Source organism: Peromyscus eremicus, chromosome 1 (assembly GCF_949786415.1).
Source record: "Peromyscus eremicus chromosome 1, PerEre_H2_v1, whole genome shotgun sequence".
NCBI lineage: Eukaryota > Metazoa > Chordata > Mammalia > Rodentia > Cricetidae > Peromyscus > Peromyscus eremicus.
The window spans coordinates 148,137,528-148,160,185 of NC_081416.1; the positions used below are offsets into that span (position 1 = coordinate 148,137,528).

The 22,658-nt window shown below is 36.9% G+C and overlaps 2 long non-coding RNA genes across 4 annotated transcripts in view; one reads left to right on the plus strand and one right to left on the minus strand.

Annotated features, from left to right (window-relative positions):
• Positions 1-1,398: 1,398 nt before the first annotated feature.
• Positions 1,399-22,658, minus strand: part of LOC131919749 (uncharacterized) — a 43,516-nt gene continuing 22,256 nt past the window's right edge. The window contains exon 3 of the long non-coding RNA XR_009381409.1: positions 1,399-3,156. This is a non-coding gene — a long non-coding RNA (uncharacterized LOC131919749). The remainder of the gene's footprint in view (positions 3,157-22,658) is intronic.
• Positions 12,198-22,658, plus strand: part of LOC131919754 (uncharacterized) — a 30,351-nt gene continuing 19,890 nt past the window's right edge. For 2 of the 3 annotated variants that reach the window (XR_009381411.1, XR_009381416.1), the window contains exon 1: positions 17,902-18,181. This is a non-coding gene — a long non-coding RNA (uncharacterized LOC131919754). Of the gene's footprint in view, positions 17,289-17,901; positions 18,182-22,658 lie in introns of those variants that run through there. The other variant, XR_009381413.1, reaches the window with a different exon arrangement.

A 22,658-nucleotide genomic window follows, 5' to 3' on the forward strand; every position in this document is an offset into this window, starting at 1 on the left:
GATAGAGTTTAACGTTAATTATTTCAAATCTAGAGTTTTGAAGTCCCACAGATGAAAACTAAATATATAGTTCTCTTTCAAATTTAAAGAAAATTTCAGTAATAAAAAACGATTTGCTTGGTTCTTAGGGAGTGTAGATATGCTAAACAAATAATGCATTATTCAGCATTGTACATCCTTAGAATGACATGCAGCTCTTAATGACCTGTCTAATTTTACTTTCATAATTTCTTGTTATTTTATAACAAGTTACATTTCTAGAATGGTTTACATTAGGAAGATACTGTGCCTTGCAAATAAGGACAGATGAATTCCTTTCTGCAGTAAGTTTTTAACTCTGCAACTGCCCTATATAAAAAGGTAAGAGATGCAAATGGAAACCTCAGTTTGCTTAGGTTTATACTTGAGAATCATATGTCAAATGATCGCACAGAACCCAATTAAAATACGTGTCAGCACTTCGGGCTATTTTAATATCTTTCACTCTTGAGCTGCCTGATGCAGATGAAATTCTGTGACAGAAACTGTTGGTTGCACAAATCTTTGATTTGCTTTTTCCTTTTTTCTAGAGGGACAGAAATAGTAGAAAAAAATCTATTATTTTTATTGGTAAACTGACATTAGATTTTATTTCAAAGTTTCTAGTCATTTTATACCATGAAGAAGGTGTTTTTTTAAAAATTTCAAATTTATTTGGGTTTTGTCATTAGACATTGATGTCCTCAAAGAATAAGATGTAGTTACCAATGTCAGGACACAAAAGAGGGTGCTAGTGGCCCAGGCTATCTGCTATATTTTTTTCATGTAAATATATTTGCTTATAAGTGTGTATATATTTTCTCTCTAAGCACTCCCTGGAGCCACTGCCATAAAATGGAGCATTTCTTCATCTGCCCTGTTGATGAACAGCCATGTTCAGAGATGTGAGACAACCATCCACATTGCACACAAGGTCAGAGACGGAAAACATTCTCACTTCCCACCTTCACCTCTGTTCAAGCTGAACAGGTGATTTCTATGGACTTAAAACCAGAATTTCACATTTCTTTGTGCGTTAATTTGGTAAAAGTACATCAGGTATCTCTGACACCTATAGAATATGTAAAATTCAACAAGATTGCTGCTAAAATTTAAAACACCACATTTCACGTGTTTTAGGGTATGAACATACATTTCCTGTAGGTTTATGCAAAGGTGACTGGGACTGGCAGTCTGCGTGATTTTCATTGGGATATTTTTCCCATTTCATTTTCTGTGGTAGTTAAAATGAAAGTGCACGTGGAAAGAAGTGCACCGTCAATAACATGAGCTTAGACTGACTGAAAGATGCACCTGACATTTTATTATAGAGTTGTAGCTTTGTAATTTGCAGAGGTAGAAATAAGAACCAAAATTAAGTTTCCATTTTTATCAGCTCAGTTTATTTTTTTCTTAGTTGTATATGGAAAAAATTACTTTACAAAATCCTAACATTTTACTCCATTTCTTGTAAATAATAACAGCACAGAAAGTTTAGCTAATTCATATTTTCCCACAAAATGTTGGAAGTGGTTTAACTTTTCATATTTTGCTGGTGTTGTATTTGACATTATATTTGAAAATGGTGTATCTAACTTATGCCTAGGAATAAATATCTGTTTTCTGACTTGTGGAAGATTACTAATCTGCAGGTCAGATTTTGAATGATTGCAGAGTAAGAGACTGTGTCTAAGTTTCCATGTTTCTCCATCATTTTTTTTCTTAGTAACTTATGTGATAGAAGTAAAAGGACAATCTACGTCTTTAATGATGGGTGGGTTGAAACGAAAAGTGTAAAGTTGTTCAAATCCCAAACTTAGACTTTATTGTTGGGCTGGTGCAGAGAGAGCATTGAGAAGGCTGGTTCCATGACAGCCCCCATGTCTCTCACTTTACTGGTGGGCCCTCTCAATAAGGGCGTGAAGAATAGCAGTGCTTACAGTCCTGCAACATTGAATGGAAGCCTTCTCCAGAGTTTATAGGAGATTTATATGAACTGCCATAACAGAAATTCTGTGTACTGGTTAGTCTTTGTCAGCTTGACCAGAACCTAGATATACCTGACAAAAAAATCTCAATTAAGGAATTACTTCCATCAGATTGTGCCTTGGGCATGTCTACTCAGCATATTCTTGATTAAAAACCAATGTGGAAGGAGCTAGCCTACTGTGGGTGGTACTACCCCCAGACAGGTGGTGCCAGGTGCTATATAACAGCAAGCTGAGAAAGTCTTGGAGAGCAAGCCAGGAAGCAGTGCTCCATTATGGCAACTGCCTCAGCTCCTGCTGAATTCCTGCCTTGATTTCTCTTGATGATAGACTGTGATCAGGACTTGTAAGCCAGATAAACACATTTCTTCCCCCAATCTGCTTCTGAAACAAAACGAGGACACCCTGTGTCTAGATTCTAATTTTATAGACACAGAGGTATGTGTCTATCTAATCACTTGTCGTTTGGAAAAATAGGTTGAGAGATTCAGGTCTTCAAACCTGATGTGGAAAGAAGACCCTGTTCTAGTCTCAGGATGGAGACTGTGATGCACTATGGTAGAGGTATCATACTTGTCCTTAGAATGCGCAAAGCAAGCTGCCTTTGTAGATTAAACAGTGTAAAACACTTACTTATTTGTAATTTCAATTATCTCTAACTCTCCTTATCATCATAAACACAGGTATCTGATTTTTAATTTACCTTCAGAGTCCTCTGTTAATAAAGCCACAAGTGATTCCTGGTGGTAGAGATGAGCCTTCAAAAGGAAACAGGAAGGATCCCTGGGACTACCTGGTTCAGTCTGGCTGTGCCTTCAGCTTTTCAAGAACTTGGACAAGGGCTAACTGAGCTCTCAATCTTCTTGTTTCAAGGGAGTTGAAATTAGATGATATTGTAAAATAGAACTCAATCCAATAGTCACTAAAAGTGCAAGGATCTCTTCTCTGCATTCTGTTTAATTGATCCCTTTCATTAATTTAATAAAAAGCATAGTAGCTCAAGAGTGGCTGCTGTTCCAGATCATTTAAGTTTTCAGAATCTGTTTCCATTTTTAAAACAGGATATAAGTGTTGACAGCTGTTGAGAATGCTGAGGTCAGATGTAGCGGCATCAACAGAGCATGCTGTGCTCTGAGGGAAGCAACATCACCTGTAATAAAAGTAACAGAATAATTTCAAAATGCATTCCTGTCCCATGTAATCCCTAAAGACATCTGGGCATCTGCTACCCAGAGTGTGATGGCATTTAATTAAAAACAAACATCTGCCAGAATTCATTAAGGGTCATTCTAGAAAATTGTTACTGTTCTGCAATGTCCCTGGTGAGTGCTTGACAGATAAACAAAGAGCTCCTGGGGAATGCACTGGACTGTGCTGGCATGGCCTGAACATACTGTGTGTCCATCCACCATCAACAAGTAGCATTCCTCTTCGCTAACCCTAGGAGTTTACTCCAGAATTAGGTTACTCTGTTTGACAGCAGTGTATGCCGACAATGCATGATGCCATAAAACTCTTAGTGTTAAATTTTAACAGAATAACTGTCAACTTAGCTATTGGTAATGCCTGTGAGACATATCTACAGTTGAGATTTGAAAGTTATTTTTTTAGTCATATATTTATGATAACCACTATAAGCAATAGATCGTGTCAAAATGCAATTGTTCATTTTAAAAACAGGAAGAAAATATCTTCAAAGCTGTGTTTTAATGAATGCTGTCAACTTTGGCATAGTGTGCATTGAGCTTTAAAGATGCATCAAATGATATTGCCTACATAGGGATCTTTTCCAGACAGACATATGGTGATATTTTATTTGTGCTGAAATGTGATTTTATTTGTATGTTAATAAATAAAGTTACCTGTGGGTCAGAGCTAATAGCAAGCCATAGCAGAAGTCTGGCAGTGGTAGCACACACCCTTAATCCCGATTACATGACAGGCAGATCTCTGGGTGTTCAAGGACACCACCAGCATGGAGACATACGCCTTTAATCTCAATACCAACCATAGAAGACCTTCAGGTCTGTATAGACAGGCAGTGACGAGGAGGTCATGTGGTTGGGTTTACAACCAATGAGAAGGCAGAACAGAAAGTCAATAAAAAGACAGATACACAGGAAGTAGGTCTTTTTCTCAAAGGAAGGACGGCAGCAGCAGTGAAGGGTAAGAAGGTGGTTTTAAGTCTCAGCTCTTAGCTACTGCTCTGACCTCTTGGGCTTTTAACTCTGTGTTTGGCTCTGTGTTTCTTATTTAATAAGACCGTTACCTCTACACAGACATGATGGCTGAACTTGTTCTAATGAGTGTCCATTGGAGTACAGTCTCTTTACCCACAATGGTGTGCAGGCAATTTTGTCTGGATGTCATTCTGTTTTGACAGAGAAAGCGTAAGCAAAATGTCTTAGAAAATGTTGTAGTTATTACCTGGTGAATGATGAAATCCAATTATTATGAGTAAAAAGTTAATATCTCTCCCTGCCCCATGTCTGTCTGTCTGTCTGTCGGTCTGTGTCTGTGTGTCTATGTCTACAGGAGAGAGAGGAAAAGGGGCTTTCAGCAGAAGTATTTAGAATCCATTCTGAGCTTAACTATCAGTGAAGTACAGTAGGAACAATGTGTGCTCTTCATTTTTGTCTGATGAAAATGGACTTTAATCTGTATCCTGTAAAGACTGACTGCTGTTTTAAAAGAAACCAACTCCCCAGAGTTTGTTCTCCTATTATAGGAAAACTATGAAGAGTTCTGCATAGTTATAGAATGACTTCAAATATACTTAAACACCAGCAGACTTGAGAAATTCAGTAGTAAACAACGACAAAAGAGGTGAGATATTAGACAGGTTGCTTCCATTGACAAAAGCATATATCTAGTGAAAGTTACATGGGCTCTGGTATTGGCCAGACTTTCTGGCAAGAAATAATACTTGATATGAAGACAAATAGCAGCATTTCTACTTCTGTATCCAATTGGATTAGATCATTCATTGCCTTTACAATGAAAATTATTTCAGGGCATCACAAAGGATGGTAGATTTACAAGAAACCTGAGCACAAGTCCCACAAAATCAAACAGAAGGAGAAACTGAGGGCTCCATAAATCATTAAAATCCATTTTAGAAAAATCCAGATAAAGAAGCAATATAACAAGAGATATCTTATTACTTATGATGTTATTATTTATTAGTTTGGATTTCTCAGGTGTCATTTCACATTTTTTAATAAGTTTTAATAAATCTTTAGATTTGTGTGTGTGTGTGTGTCTGTCTGTCTGTCTGTCTGTTTACCTTCTGTCTCAGTGTCTGTGTGTGGGTATGTGCATGTGCACACAGTGCCTGAGGAGTCAGGAACAGGGTGTTACTCCCCAAGAACTGGAGTTACAGAAAGTTGTGAGTTCCCAGTACTGGGAACTGGACAGGGGTGGTCCTCTACAACCACTGAATTAATTTTCTAGTTCCAAGTTTTTATGCTTTCTATTAATCTATCTACCTCATTGCAATAACCAGTATTTAAATATTTCACCAGACACTTCTGTGTGTTGTTCCTATGAGTGTTGCCTGGATCAACAAGAACAAGGGATTTTCTCTCTTACTGCGATGTAAAGTTCTACATGATGATAACATATGCTCAGCTGGTTTACTGTTTAGGGCAGTTTCTACTTCACTTTCTGCCACGGTCCCTCTAGTGCTTCTCTTGTTCATACACTGTACCTGTCTTTCACAGTTTGTCCAACATGATCTCATTTTACCTTTGACATGTGGATACATACATTGAACTGTGATTTATAAGCTAAGGAGAAAGTTTATTCTTCCGGTTGGTAAACTGTACCATTGGCATCTATTTTATGACTAATGTAGTTTAACCCAATTGTACTATGATGTATCCAGGTTGTTTTTTTTTTTTTTGAGACAGGGTATCTCTGTGTAGCTTTGCACCTGTCCAGGTTTTTAAATATAATTACTTTATCAAAGTTTATTAAACCAATTATTTTATTAGACTTTTAATCTCCACTCCTTTGTGTCTGTATGAGTGGATAGGTGTATGTTCATTTCTATTCTGTAATACTGTATACAGGTAGCAAGTTTCCAATGATACTTGCTGAATATGCCATATTAAAAAGCACAGCCACAATATCTTCATTTTTTGGTTTATTTTCAAATGTATTTTTCTCTAACCTCAACTGTAATATTTTCCACAGTGTTCTCTTGTAGGTGTGTAGCACACAGGACTGGTTACTTGGGGTTGCTAGGCCATGTCTATTATCTGTGTAATTCTCCAGAATTCCCTAAAGAATTTAATGAAAATGGTCACTTTTAAAAAGACAATATAAACCTTTGTTTAAAAGCTTAAAAAGTGCAGCATTATTTCAGTTACATTCTTCTGTTGGTGTCACTTTCAACCCTTATCCTATCTTCTCTATACTCAAAAGTATTGTGTGAATCCTGGGGTCAAAACGTCACTGTGAACAGATTTTAGTGACTAATTCCCACACTAAATTCTAAACTTCTTTAACTCTGTATTAAAATGACCTATTGAAAATAAGCTTTGGAGATAAGATGCAGGATAAAATTTATATGCCTTAGAGATCCTGTGGGAGGTAATTTCCTGACAGTGCATTATTATTAAGAAGGGAATAAGAGTGCTTATGAATATGCCCCACATTTTAAATTCTTATTTCATATATATTTCTCAGAACTTTCCATTTTACCTGTCAGAATACATTTCACCTCCCAGGTCCCCAGTTCCTCAATTATGCAGTGATAAAATAATCACGGCCTCCTTAGTTACTGGTGATACAGAGTCAGAACACCTCAACTCAAGAGTGCATGCAAATTATGAGTTCCCACACATTTTACAACACCATGCCAATATGAGGATTGCCTCTGATAGTATGAAAGTCATTTGAAGATATAGAATATAAATAGAGACAATCGTTGGGTTGCCAGCCTGTACGTTGGATGTCAATCTGCTTGGTAACACCATCACTAACATAAGAGCTTGCATTTAATTTCAATTTGTGAATTTAAATAATTTTATAAACTAGTGAAGTTGTGTATGTGAGTGTGCATATGTTTGATATGCATGCCTGTGTGTATATGTGTTCTCATGAGTGTGAGCGCATGCACATGTGGGCATGTAGAGACCAGAGATTGATGTTGCATATATTCCTCATGAGCTCTCCACTCAATTTACTGAGGCAGAGTCTCTCATTGAATGTGGAGTTCTCTGGTTATTTTGGATAGTCTGGCTAACCACCTTGCTGTAGGGATCCAGGTTTGGCTTCTATCTGGGGGATGACAGTGTATCTGTAATAGGTGCTGGGTGCTGACATAGTCCACAGCAATCTGGAATGACCACATTATTGAGCTCCCCACTGGCTGTAAGGCTGCCCTGGACCTATATTCCTAGAGCAGCACCCAAGGCTCATTCTTTGAACTGAGTGGATCTCCATGAGTCCCATCACAGTGAAATATTAGGCGAACATCTAGTGGTCTCACTGATCAGTGTCTTCCCTCTTTCAACTTTCAACTCCTCTGAACTCCATCCAAAAATGAGGTAGATGAACAAATAAGACTCAATTTGATCCTGAAGCTGGTGGATTTGATCCTTGCTTTTTCCAAAGAAAAAACATTTCATGAAAGCAATAAGGACTATCTTACACTTGAATCACACAGTTTTGTAGAAATAACATTTGGTTGATTCTAAGCATAAGCCAAACAGAGGTAAATTTGAGATAAGGTGTTTATAATTTATAAGAGGAGCTAGAGAGATGGCTGAGAGGCAAAGAACACTTTAAGAAGAAAATTGGTTGTGTACATTTTAGTTTAGATGGAGTTGATTAACTTTGCCACATTGTGTTGTACTAAAATTTCCCTATAACCTTCTATAACTCCAGTTCCAAGGAATTCAATACCGTCTTCTGGCCTTTACTGGAACCAGGCACAGATGTGGTGCACAAATATACATGCAGACAAAACACTCATATGCTCAAAAAATAAATAACTATAAATTGCATAGAATGTTTTCATATATACTTATTAGGAAAACAGTTTTGATAAAAGTCATTCCAATTACTGGCAATACAACTATTATTATGAAACTTTGTTTGACATGATTTATGAGAAAATATCAAGCCCTTATATAAAAATTCTGTTCTCTTATGTTTTCTAGAGGTCCTACTCTCATCCAAAAGAATTCTACTTGATGATTATGTCTTAACTATTTCCAAAATAAATTCTCACAGATTTGTTCTAAAATATATTGATTAAATTTTGAGGAAAATAAATGTTCTGTAACATGTTGATGGTGCTCAGGACACACTGCTACCAGCTTCCTTTTAAAACTGAAGGCTTTGAAAAGAATGCTGTGTCACCAGTGACATCTTTTCCAAAAGAGAAGGAGTAAAATACAAATGTGATCAAGTAAGACAGTATGCACCATGCAAAGGGATATTTTAAAAGTACATAAGGGCTTGACTATTCTACAAACTCAGCATGACTTAATCTTAATAAAGTTAGTGTTTACAGAGGAAGATTGTACTCTGGTGACTAGAATTTGAAAAGGTTTGATTTTTTGTTCTATTCACACAAACTTATGATGCACATGATGTATTGGTATTCAATAACATGAGATGAGAAACCATGTGTCTTTCATCCTCCAACATGAAGCAGCAAAGTCAGTATCAGGGCTTGAGTCAGTTTAAGGTTGGCTGTTACATCTAAGCAAAAATAAAAATCACTCAATTGAAGTTTTTCTAACTTGGTAAACAAACTTGTTATAATTCCGACAAAGCTAACTGAAAAAAAATAAAATAGCCAGTCTTAAAGCCAACATAACTAAAGTGAGCTAGAATGTTCACATTGGTTTTTTTCATTGTTTTAACCTAAACATGGTTTGGACAGTATCTGGGTGTGAATAGTGCTAATGTTAATTGCTAATTCAATCATATCTAGGGATGTGGTTATGTGTCCCCTCAACAGAGAAGACTTGGGCACAAGATAACATGGGAGCTACCTTTGAGAGAGCCTGAATGAACTGTGTTAGGAGAAAAAATGTGGACATTGCCATCCTCCATGCAGGCTATCACAATAGAGCAAAAATGTCCATTCATGCCAAAGAGAGTTGTTGTTTACCTTCGGGAGTGTTTAATAAAAGTGGGAACTCAACTTTGGAAAAAATGAATTATGTTTTCACTATTAATGTCTTAAAATATTTCTTCATCTCAAGGACACTTCCATTCTTCAGTAAAGTTTACCTGGATGCATCTTGCCAAGATGATTGCAGTTTCCCTTACTCTGTCTACTTCTAAAAATTGAATATTGTTTAAAATAACTTGGTAATAAAATCTCCACATTTCTTAAATTCTGGAATAAGTTCATAGTATCTGTGTGCACAAAATGCATAATGAACCTTGAGACATAGTGATTTACTTTGTCATTTTGTCTACCAATGTGACTTACTAAGTTTTTCTTTGTATACATATTAAACAAGAAAAACATCCCAAAGTCCCCAAGTCCCCACTGCATATTTAATTTAGATCTATGAGAACCTATGTATCTGGGATTCACAGAGAACAGATTGTTTAGGGAAATTTTAGTACAACACAATGTGGCAAAGTTAATCAACTCCATCTAAACTAAAATGTACACAACCAATTTTCTTCTAAACATTAATAATGTGACTTTGAAAAAAATAAACTTCTATCTACAAAACAGTGTGTAATGTGTTTTTAAAACACTAACTGATGGAAGATTATGAATCTTGAGATCAGATAAGGAAAGCCAATTTCCTCTTGCTAGAAAAAAAAATTACCACCTTGTAACAAAATGTATAGAGTTCATGAAATAGAATTTTCCTATTTCCCCCAGTCTTTTGCCATACCTAATTATACTTTGAATCAGGCCTCTCACCTCATCAGCCATAACAAAGTGAAGCATATATTTAGTTACCATCAAGATTTCTTATTCATTTACTGTTTTTGAAACACTGAAAGCCATTTGTATCTCTCTAGTTATAGCTCCTGGCCATTGCTGTCGTGTTGCTAGAGACTTTCCACCCTTGTCATGTATTTGCAAATAACTAGGTAGACAGAACAAGGTTGGGAGTCATGAGATTGGCCATACTGTTCACAAAACCTAGAAATTGCACCAACTGGTGTCTCCTGACTATTTTGACGGCTGTATAACAGAGATTCTACTTGAGACAAGTCTTCCAGGAACTACAGAAGAAAGATTTGATGGAGAAAGTGCAGTTTTCAGTCCCTTTAACTCCACTTGAATGTGTTTTAAGATGCGATGGCAGACAGGCCATGCTACCCATTCTCTGCTGCTCTTAAGCCAGTGTTTTATCCCAGGGCTGATTGCTCTGGTGCTGAAATGACAGCTCCCACTTCTATCCGCTGCAAGTGCAACTGGGAATAGTATGTCCTTACTATGGCTCTTTTTAAACTCGATACTAAGTTTCTACAAAAACTGTATCTGTTCTTTTCCGGTGGAGATTAAGATGAGACTAGCTGCCTCCTATTTTTAAATATGACTATGATGTCCTTTGTAGCATTTATCAGGGTAATAATCCAAGTTTGACATTAGTAGCCCACATAGAACCTGGGGCTCAGAAAATGTTAAAATTTTGTTTTAGGACACTAGAGAGATGTCTCAGTGCTTAAGAGCACTGCCTGCTTTTCCAGAGGTCCTGAGTTCAATTCCCAGCACCCACATGGAGGCTCACAACCTTGTGTAACTGTAGTCCCATGGGATCAGACACACTCTTCTGGTGTGCAAATGTACATAGAGACAAAAAATACGCAAATTAATTAATTAATTAATTAATCTTAACAATTTCTTTTAGGTTGTAAATCTAGCATATGAATTAGACTTAGATTTTGAGTTGTAAATCTTGCTGCTGATTCTTAATTAGTCTTCTCTCCACTAATGATGGGGTCTTGAACTGTGAGTGTCAGCATTTTCTAGCTGTCTACTGTGTACTCGAACCTTCAGTTATGGGACTCTGTAAATATCTCATCATCTTGTTAAGCTGCTATCAATTTGTTCATATCCTCTGAAATCTGATTATTATTTTGTTCAGTTTTTTTTCTCTTACCTTAGCTGATTTCAGTTTATTGTTACCAACCTATTTATACCTTGATGCTGATATCTTTCAGTTGTTCCTCCAATCCCCTGACACCAGCTCCAGGAGTCTACATAGTCATGTACACAGACTCACTATCATTCCAAACCATTTCACACAAGAAATGGGAAACCCCAACAACTCACTCCTAACAGAGCTGGTTACCATCCAATCTCTGTCTCTCTTCCTGTCTTTAAGCCACCTAAAAACAAATGCTCAATCCAGTCACTCTGACCCCAGTGGAAAGAAACAGGTGGAGCTTGTCATGAACTCCAAAACTATGAGCTTCAAATTTGCCTGGTAAACCTGATCATGGGCATTGGGGTACATAGTAGGGGAGGCAATAGGAAGCAGTTAGTGTCATAATTTTGATAATTGAGGTTTTTAGCCTTCTGATTCTCATAACTTCTCGGGAATTCTGATCAGTCTGCAGCTCTGCAAATAAAGCTTGTCACTTATGGTGGGATGCTCCTGTTAGTTTTTAGTTCAGTCTTCCACATCAGTTGCAGGTCGTTTAGGCCATGCTTATAAAGGGTACACAATGGCACTGACTACTTCCCCATTCTCTTTACTTCCTGTATGAACAGGTTTGATAGTTTCCTTTGTTGCACACTTCTCCAATGATGCACTGCACCGTGACAGGTCCAAAAGCAACTGGGCTGCAAGACTATCGACTAGAGACACTCTAAAACCATGAGCTAAAGCATTCTTCCCCTCCTTGAGTCTTATTTCTCTGAGGGAATTTGTTACTGTGGTGGAAAGATGGTTAGTACAGAAAAATGAATGCAGTGTGTTTATGAATTTTTATTTTTTATGTTTAGTTATACTATTTGTTTTACTCTTAGTAGGGAAAAAGGGTACAAGATTTTTATAAAATTATAATTTATTAATTTCACTGTGAGAGCTCAATGATAAGCTAACATTGTGCTTTACCTGTGTTCCTGACACTCAAATATCCTTTATTTATCCCAACAGCATGAAGAATAATCTCATATATATATATATATATATATATATATATATATATATATATATATATATAATCAAAGATTTAAAGATTAAAGTTTGTATCCTTTCAAAATTCATAAGCCAGAATTTAAGGATGTGGTCATATTAGGAAGTGAAGTTTTTAGGACACAATGAATGCTTTATAGAAAATACCTCACACAGCAGCTAACCTTTCCTTCCTGCCTTCCATATAAAGACAGCCCTTCCTCCTCTGGCACAGCTGGTTTAGGACTCAAAGTGCCAGCTTGTAGCACAGATCAGGTCCCTCTGCATGTTGAATTAATCTTGGTTTTCCCAGATACTAAGAACAACAGAAATAAATTTATATTATTTAAGTCCTCTGTCACAGATTTCATCATACAATACACAGACTAAAATGTGTATTGTATCTGATGTTCAAAATAATGAAGAAGTTACTGCAAGTGAGATAATTAATGAAGCAGAAGAAGATGAATGTGGTTGCTTTTTTTGTTGTTTTTAATCTGTGCAGTTCTGCTTTGCAGAATTGCTGACCCATTGTTTTATTCACAATTCAAAAGACCAAAATATAGAAATTCAATGTACAAATCCTGGTTTCTTAAAGACTGGAGACATAAGATAGGAAAATGGAAATTTACACTGAACACATGTTCAAACTAAATTCAACTTTAGTTTTGTACATCATTCTAGAAATTCATATTTAATAATTAATTAATATCTCAGGAATATTCATGAACCAATGACAAATTTATACATAATGGAATTCAAAATGAATGACTTAGGCATGTTTGTGGGAACCCATTTCAGGTTCCTAGTCACTTTACCCAGCAGGTCTGCATAGAGGGGATGATTGGATCATGGGCCTGAGTGTAGGTGTCTGAGATGGTCTGCACTTGGCTGTGCTGGGGGGAGGTTGTTGCTCCATCCCTTGGCATTTCTATAAATACTCAAGGGCAGAGACAGTCAGGACCCACTGGAATAGGTTCTACGCGCTCTCGAGGATATCCTGTATTTTCTATCTGTTTATCTCCATAATCTAAATCCTTCTATCTAATATTTCCTGCTACTCTCACTCAAGAAAACTCTAGGGAACTGTGGGGTTGGTGGGTAGCCGTCCCACACGTATTATAAATTTTCAGTAATGCTACTTTAAGGACTATACTAACAAATGTAAAAAAAAAAAAATCACTAGGGCCAGGTAATATGTCTCAGTGGGATAAAGACACTCAACACACATTCCTGAGCATCTGAGTTCAAACTCTGGAATCCACTTAAAGGTGGAAGGAGAATTGACTTCACTTAGTTGTCCTCTGATATCTACATGCACATGTGGCACATGTGGCCACACAAAAGTAACAATATTTTTAAAAACAGAAAGACCAATTACCGGGCACTTTGCCAATGGCGTTTATTGAACAAATTGCTTCTTTTGGTTTTGGAAGTCAGCATGTGTGGAAACACTCAAACACAGCTGCAGCAACAGTCAGATCTCTCCAGAGCTAGAGCCGTTCTCCTGTCTGCACGGCAGGTGCCATGGCCGATTTTCAGTGTCCACGTTCTGAAGGATGCAGGGCCAATTTACATTTTAAAGAAACGAGTTGTTGAAATCTTGCCAGTTCAACTTTTAGAATTATACAAAAAGTAACGTGATAAAAAGGCTTTTAAATAAATGAGTTAATTAGCTTTCAAACTATTCAGTAAAATTTTCATATTTTTCCTCTTTAATGCAAAGCTGAGGAGAAATGCAGGGTGACCTGACAGGGCCCTTGTCTTCAGTGTAATTTATACCCCAGTCCAATGTGACTCAATCCCTTTTTCTTTGAAAAGATATTCTCTTTCTGTCCACTCTGAAACTGATAAATAGGTAGGCACATGCTGTACTGGAAATACACATCATTATTTTCTACAGTGCCTGGAGGCTTTATAGTAGCTAGTGTTGCATTAACAGGGTGGAAGCATGACATATTCATGTATGCAGAATTGGACCCATGCAGCAGGGACTTTGGAGAAGGAAGAATGAACAAACATTGGGATTAGAGCCAAGACTGCCTTCCCTGAATCTTTAGTTCACTACTAGGTCTGCACCAAATTTCCTTCGTTTGTTTTTGAGACTTATTTTCCATTGGTTAGAAAGCCTTGGGCAGATTTAATTTTAATTCCCCGGGGACTTCATACCCCCCTATTCTGGCAAGAGATAACAGCAGCAGTGTTTTGTGTGACATCCCATTTGTCCTTAGCTCAACTTCATGATGTAAAGGCAATTTTTACAGATGACAAAATATAAGCACCATGTATACTTAAGCACCCTCTTAAGTTCACATTGCCAGATTTTAAATTATGATACAAAATAAGATATTTAAAATATGATACCCTTTGGGGTCCAATGTTGATTCTCTTTCAATGCTGGGATTATATAAATTTTATTTATAAATAGCAAGGTACATATCCTTAATTTAACTCAATATTTTAGTTCATATGTATATAGGGGAATGAAGTGGTAGTTTATACACATATATAAAATTTTACACATGCAAAGTCAAGAAAAGGATATCACACACCCTGGAACTGCAGTTACAAGCAGGTATGAGCCACATGACCTGGGTGCTGGGAAACAAATTTGAATCCTCTGAAACAGAAATACTTGCTTTTAACCACTGAGCCACCTCTTCAGACCCACAAGGTACAGTTTGATGATTTGAGGGAAAAAAATCAACTACAAGAAATTGGCTTATTTTTTTTCTTAACAAGATAGTAGCGATTGAGTTTATGTTTAATACAATATTCAAAGAAAACCTGATCCCCATCATTCCACAAAGAGACAGCATAAAATTAAAAATAAATAAGAAACCCTGAAAATCAATTATCATTAAAGGAGAATTGCTTAGTACAAGTCAAAGGTGGAATAGTTACTCAAGACCAAAATTAACTGGAAATGGGCTTCATAGCTTGTAGGATATACAATTAAATAGAAAGGGGAAGAGAAGCCATTGTAATATAGAATGTGAGTCATCTCTTGAAGACTTACAGCCCTAGGTAATCCAGTACTTTATCTTCAATGGTTATTTATTATGTGTACTTAGAAGTGTGGAGAAACACAAATTACATCAAACAGATGTAGGCTTTCACCTGTAGAAAGATTGCTGGTTTGATGGGAGACGAGAGATCCTACTCATGATACAATATGTAAATTAACAACAAAGCATGCTAGTCTACCACTAGTTGCTTTTCACTGTGACCAGGTCAACTAGATTTCCCATCTTCTAAAACAATGGTATTGAGATCTACCAAATGACACTGAGAAAGAATAAATACTCAAGGTAAATGATAAAGTCATAGACAATAGCCAATTCATTGACTTGACACTTTCTGATGTTGAATGCTCAACAAATACATAATTCTTTAGTTTAAAAGACACTTTCCTAGTAAACAAAGTCTAACTATTGTTTTATTTTCCCCTTATGTAACTGACCAAATTGCTTACTTTTTAATTAATTAATTGTTTTTTTCCAGCCTGATCAGTTTCCCCTCCCTCTCTCCTCTCCTCCCATTTTATCTCCCCAACCTCCCCTCTCCCACCAACCCCCATCCACTCCTCCTCCTTTCTCTTCAGAAAAGGGCAGGCCTCTCATGTATATCAGCCAGCCATGGTATATCAATTTGCAGTAAGACTAGGCATCTCTGCCAGTAGCCATGTGTGTGTGGGGGGAGTGGGGGGAGCAGCAGGTGACAATTGAGGTTCAGGGTGTTGGTCTACCAGAGGCAACCCCCTTATGGATAGTTCTTGGGTAGGCAAGGCCCTTGAGACTACAGACCCCAGAATGTCTTTTGCTTCTGCTCTGCCTTTGCATGCTTACTGGTGCTATCTCTCTCTGATATCTGGCATGGTTGAATTGGGTGTGGGGAAATTCCCCACTGCCTGAAAGGTAATGTGTTTATCTTATGAAAACATCCAATTCTCCTGGGCATATTTACCTGTGAATTATCATGAAGATGACTTCCTCCCTAATCTGTACTGTCTAATTGATAAAAATATTAACTTATACAAAGTCTTGATGAATAAAAGTATGTACAAGGATATATTTCACCTAAGGAGCTGCTTTAGATCATCTCTCAGGTCAATGATTAGGAGAACAATTGAATTCTCTGGAAACCAGGATGGTCCCAATTTTCTTAATGCTAAAAAGACACAGTTACAGGTCTCAGTGTGCATCATTTGGCTGAAACAAAGCCTTGTAATAACTTCAGGTTAGATCAGATATTTTGACAATAACTTCAAAAAAATACAGAAAACAATCTAATGTCCATAAGGACAGATGGCTAAGGTTAAAAATACAAAGTGTCCAATGTTAAGGTTGGTTGTTGATCAAAGGTGATAAAAAAACTCCTTGTACCCATTTCTGCCCCCAGATCTCCTGATACAAGAGGCTATTGATAAACAAGTATGCACCCTGAGAATCTAAAGTACAGCTGACTGATTGTCTTTTATGTACAAAAGTTTAGGTTTGTGATTCCTTTAGGATTCCTTGTAAGATTAACTTTCAAGATAGACAGTAAAATTTTTTCTTGGTAGCCTTGGTATGTGGCCTGCCAGCAAGGAAGTTAGTTATGAAAAGATGCTTTCTGTCTGCTCATGTTCTGCTGACCCACAATAAGTTACTTAGATGTAAGTATATATGGGGTATTGGGATGACTTTTTTTTTAATCATGTAGGGAGATGAAAGGCATGTCACCTGTACTCTGTGGGATTTAGCTAAATCACTGTATGGTATAGAGATTAGGATGAACACATGTTTTTAAGAAGTACCTTGACTTTGAAGATTCCTTGTGGAAAACAATGATTGTTTTGTTGAGGGGGCCTTTTGGCCATCCCATAACCTTGGTCACAAGACACCTCAGGCACACCTGGGGCTTTTATATTACTGTGTATTGCACACAATTCTGAATGAAGGACTAGAGTAATGGGAGCAGGTGATGGTCCCCTTCAGTAAGGCATGTAAATTAAGGTTAGGGACCTTGGTATGAGGAAATTCTTTATGTAACAATCTGTAAATACACTTTTGTATGGCGGTTCACCCAAAGTAAAGCCAGCCAAACCCAAGCAGCTGGATCCAGTTCAGTCACTCCATCAGAAGAGGCTGATGAATAAAGAAGAAAACTATCAAGAGAATGGGTGAGTGTCTTTTTCCTAACCCCCTCAGATAGAAAAGTCCAGTACAGGCCAACACTGTGGATTTTCCCTTCGTGCCTTGTGTGCTGCCTAGAGGCTGATCCCCCAGGCAGAAATATGCCTCCTCTCCTATTAAAGCTAGACATGGCAACCCAGTAGGAGGAAAGAGTTCCAAAAGCAAGTAACAGACTTAGAGACAGCCCCTGCGCCTATTGTTAGGAGTCACACAAGAAGACCAAGCTATACAACTCTGACATACATGCAGAGGGCCTAGGTCAGTGCCATGCAAACTACCTGGTTGGTGGTTCAGTCTCTGTGAGCACCTATGAGCCCATATTAGTAGATTCTGTGGGTTTTCTTGTGGTGTCCTTGACTCCTCTGACTCCCAAAATCCTTCCTCCCTTTCTTCCAAAGGATTCCCTGAGGTCTGCCTAACGTTTGTCTGTGAATCTCTGCATCTGTTTGTCAAGCCTTGTCTGGAGTTCTAAAGCTAGTACTCTCAAAGCTACTCTTGCTGCCAGATACAATAGTTCTAAGAATCATTTCCACTGAAAAAGAGCAAGACATTATTCTAAGCCTTCAGTCCTCAGGTAGCATGGGTCAGAAATCTAATGTCATTCTGTTTCAGAGCTGATGTATAAACTACTCATTTTCTTTGACATAGAATGCTCTTCATTTAGAGGAAGTTTGAGAATCATTTCTCCACAAATGTTTCTAGATTGAGCATCCTTCAAATATATCATGAAGCATTTACCCATGCCCCAGACTATGATGTCAAACATCTCAAACTGTATCATTCATCTTTAAACTAATCTGTCCCAAACCACCAAGGTTCATGATGTCAAATGACCTCCAAGCTGTTTGGATTCCCACCTGTGTTCTGAAACCCCAGCAAGGTGTGTGCTTTGCAGGTCTGAGTCACCATGTTCAGTTTACTTAGCCTGTGGAGAATAGCCAAGCATGTATGTTCATTAAATCACATCACACCTAAAGGGCATTTCAAGGGCGTATTTTCTTTGTTGTAGAAAAAATAGTAATTCTTGTGTCATTACAGACATTTGTGGTACTATCTTCTCACAGAACAATGAGCTTCAATTAAAAAAAATAACCAATACTTTCAAATCAGTTTCTGTGTCATTAAAAATGAAATTGGAATGTCAGCAATTTCAAAACCTAATGAATTCACGTGTCATTATTTAACTTGTTTTGCATTAGAATCTCCTAAATTAACCAATGCTATGTAACTCCATTTCTCCCTGAGTGCAGTTTGATGAGTTTAATATGAGCTTGGGCTCCTTCACTCTTCTGACATTACTTTCACTCTCTCTACTACCTAAGCCTTTCAGCACTTCTCTGATGATGCAGACATTTATTTAGGTACCTAGAAACATTTTTCTCTTGTTGTATAAGAACTACATTGTACAAAGAGGTAATAGCCAAATTCATTATATTTAATGCAAATTCAGCTCTACAAAAATTTTCTTCAACTATGTCAAGTGTGCAAATCATTTGTGTTTCTTTTGGAAAGACAACTTCTACAACCAATCATCTTTACCTATCTGTATTTTAAACAGCTTCCTTGTCCATATAGTCCACCTCCTCCCTGAAGCATAAAGCTCTGTGTGCCTAATTTTCTGCTATGTGTCTTGACCCTAAAAAGGGATTTTTTTTCAGAGCAGGTACTCAATAAAAATTTTAGTAAATGTGTTAAGGAAAGTGCATTCTTGGTTTCTTTTCTTTAAATTTTCAGGGTGTGTGTTTGTATGTGTGTGTGTGTGTGTGTGTGTGTTTTAATGTGTATGTACAGGTACTTGAGGAGGCCACAGGCACAGGATTCCCTGGGAGCTGAAGTTATAGAAAGTTAGGAGCTGACACACATGGATCAAGGGCAGGATGTGTTTTTTAAATACAGAGTCACCTCTCTGGCCTACTATTGTTTAGCTTTCTCAGAGAGTTGAAAGAAACAGGAGTTTGTTACCATGTTTTGTCAATAAAATGCAATATTTAAAACATCATATGATTATTTGAAAAAAAAATTAAATTTTATCCTGTAAAGTAGGACAATATAATTGATTATATTATTAAACTCACATGAAATAACATTTATCAATATCAGCATCTTCAAAATGTATATAAATATACATTTTAAGTACAGCTATTATCAGGACAAGATACTAAAATGCTTCAGTGCTCAAGGCTCCTAATAAATCAGGTCCCTGCAGCTGACACAGACTGACACTAGCTCCAACCTTAACCTTGCACAGGACTGACAGTATTCTGATGTGTGGGGAAGCTCCAAAACAGTAGAAGAGAGCCTAAAAGAAAATTGTATTGAGCCATACACAGGAAGTCAAGGAGACAGGGCTGGCCAGTGTGATGAGTGACCAAAGGGACAGTTTTGAGCACTTTTGAGAACAACACATCTTAAGGATGTGCTGTGCAGTAGATCACTCTTCTCAGTTTGATGAAGCCTAATGATTCTTCTCAGAGAAAAAAGCAACATAAAATACAAAATCAAAACTTTTAAGATGAGCTCATCATCAAACAGTTTAAATAAGAGATAAACCAGGTATATTAACTATTGTTATTTAAAGTTGCTAACATGTAAAAGATCTTTAGAGAAATCTTCAAAAACATCACATTTTAAGTGAAAATTTCTCTGATTTATATTGAGGACTAAATCCCAAAAACTGTAATTCAGTCACAGCATTTGCTATATGCATCTTGGTGGAAAAAAACTCAATATTTAGGTTACTGAAATAAAGAATTTATATACAAATTTACAGGTCTCCTGATATTTACACAGGACTCTGACTTACGAATCCCTGATGTGGAGCATTCTTGTGTGCTGAAGATCACTCATCAACATTCTGTTCAGACTTCCTAAATTTAATTGAAATAATTGTCACTGTAACCTCAGTTATCTGGGAATCATTCACTTAGCCAAGAGGCTATTTTAGGCAGTACTTGTTTCACACTCTCCAGTGAAACATCTAGAACCTTCAGGGTATGTTAACAACCTTCACTTTTCTACAGAATAAATATTATTTATGGTTTTCTGAAGAGACAATGCTGATCAGCTACATGATTGTGGAGAGTTGGACTACTTCAGGTCCAGAACCAAATTTTCATGGACTGTTTTAGTCCCCCCTAAATAGTTATTAATGGACTACCTCTGTGATTGACCTAAAATCCTTGCACTTCAAAGACACTCTTCCAGAGTTTACAAACTCTCTGCTACCTCCCTGCAACCCAAAAGCTAAGAATATAATCAGGTACCAGCTAAGACTGATAGCAGAAATTTTCCCTTTGCTGTAAACTGGTTACCTGATGGTTCCACCAATATATCTGGAATGTGTCTTGGTTTATGATTGCCTTTGCCCTGTTTTTATAAAAAGCTTCATGAGGCTTTTACAACATCACAACATGGTATTTGGAGTGACATGAATCTGTGTTGCCAGGCCATAGTCACTTATGTCCTATCTACTATTCCCTCTGACATGGAAGCTGTATTTCTAGTGTCAATAATAGCATGGGGCCAGGCTTTGATTCTCCATCCACCCAGCAAGAAAAAAAATAAATCACTAATAACCAGGACACCCATAAAATGACATATTTCCCTTTTTTGTACTCTACACAGAAATTATGACTTCAGTGTATTTTTCACAACTGAAATATAGACTATGACAACTGAGACAATATGGAGAAACAAACACAAAGAAATCCTCAAATAAAAGCATAGAATTAATAACCAGTCAAAGCTTGTATAGAACACAAATTAAGAATCATAAAAAAATAAGAAAACCCCAAATAATTACAAAATAAAAGGAAAATGCAACCTTGTATGGTATTACTGTTGACAGCTTGAATGAGACAAAATGCCATCCTGCCTGTGAGACAAAATAGTTTTACTTAATGGGGTAATTTGAGACAATACAAATTACTAATGAAATTTGTTTTAAAAATACCTAAGCTGAATAACAAAATCAGCTCAGTTACCAAAAAAATAAATAAGGTAGATGATTCAATCTAAAGTACCAGAGAAAGAAGTTATATATTATGAAAAGGAGAACTGAAGTAAAAGAAAAATTTTAATATGTACAATTTTAATATGTACACATTTTAATATGTACAATTCTGTATAGTTTTAGTAAAGATTACTCACAGGTGATTTAATGAAATTATGGATCTCTATGTGCATAAAACATTAGCTGTAAAAGTGCCATCCACTTCAAATTAGATATCCTTTTCGCTCTGGTTGTTGGTTGAACTAAGTTTTTCGTATTGTAGCAGTTGAATGTTTAACTGAATTTGATCATTTTTAGTGCTGTTTGTTCCTGTTGGCTCTCTGAGAACAGTCCCGCTGTCTAGTCTCGTTTGTCACCTTTGGCTTCACTATCACCCAGGGTTGCTCAGGGGAAATAGTCAACTCCCACAAGATACTAACGTACTAAATTTAGCAGTAGATAGAATCTTTTCTTGTGTATCCCAGATTCCCTGTGTAAGTTTGGAATTCACTCTGATTGGACCTTATTACAGTGTAGTTGTACTGAAGACATCAGAGCAGAGTGAAATAGATAGATGGAGGACTGACTGCCAAACTCATATCAAATGCAAAGGAGAAGCTGGATAAATAGTAAAGAAACAAGAAACAAGAGTATTGGACTTTGGAGACAGAAAAGAAGCATGTTGTTCTTCTGTGTGTTTCATTACCTTAGACACTTTGTGGATGATTTTTTTCTTTTTTCTTTAATTAATTAATTAATTAATTAATTAATTCCCCAGCCTGATTACAGATTCCCCCCTCCTTCCTTTCCTCTTTCAGTTCCTTTCTTCTTTGGAGAAATAATACAGACAATAATAGCAAAGTAAAAGAAGACTCACGTTAAGCCATTGTGTACCAGGGAGTGTAGATTCCATATTGTCACTGGACCATTAAGTTAACTTCACTTCTAAACATTTTCAAAAATGTTGTCCAGACATTTGATATAGGAATTAGTGTTAAAAGTCTGAGACCTAGTGCTAAGGACAATGAACCTCTCTTACGGGGATGCCACAATCATCAGGGTGCACACCCAGAGCTCGGGACCCAAGCTCTTTGCACATCCCAGTGATCACATTGTGACCTCTAACAACAGAACCTAAGATTTCTGCCGTTAAATTGTGGAGCTATTTGCTACTTCAGAAAGGGGAAAAAGAGAATATTTTAAAAAGTAAAATGAATGTTTCTTATAATGGATGAACTAGAAAAGATCATCCTGAGTGAGGTAACTCAGATCGAGAAAGACAAACATGGTATGTACTTACTCATAAGTGGATATTAGCTGTAAAATAAAGGATAAATATGCCACAATCTACAGACATAGAGACTAG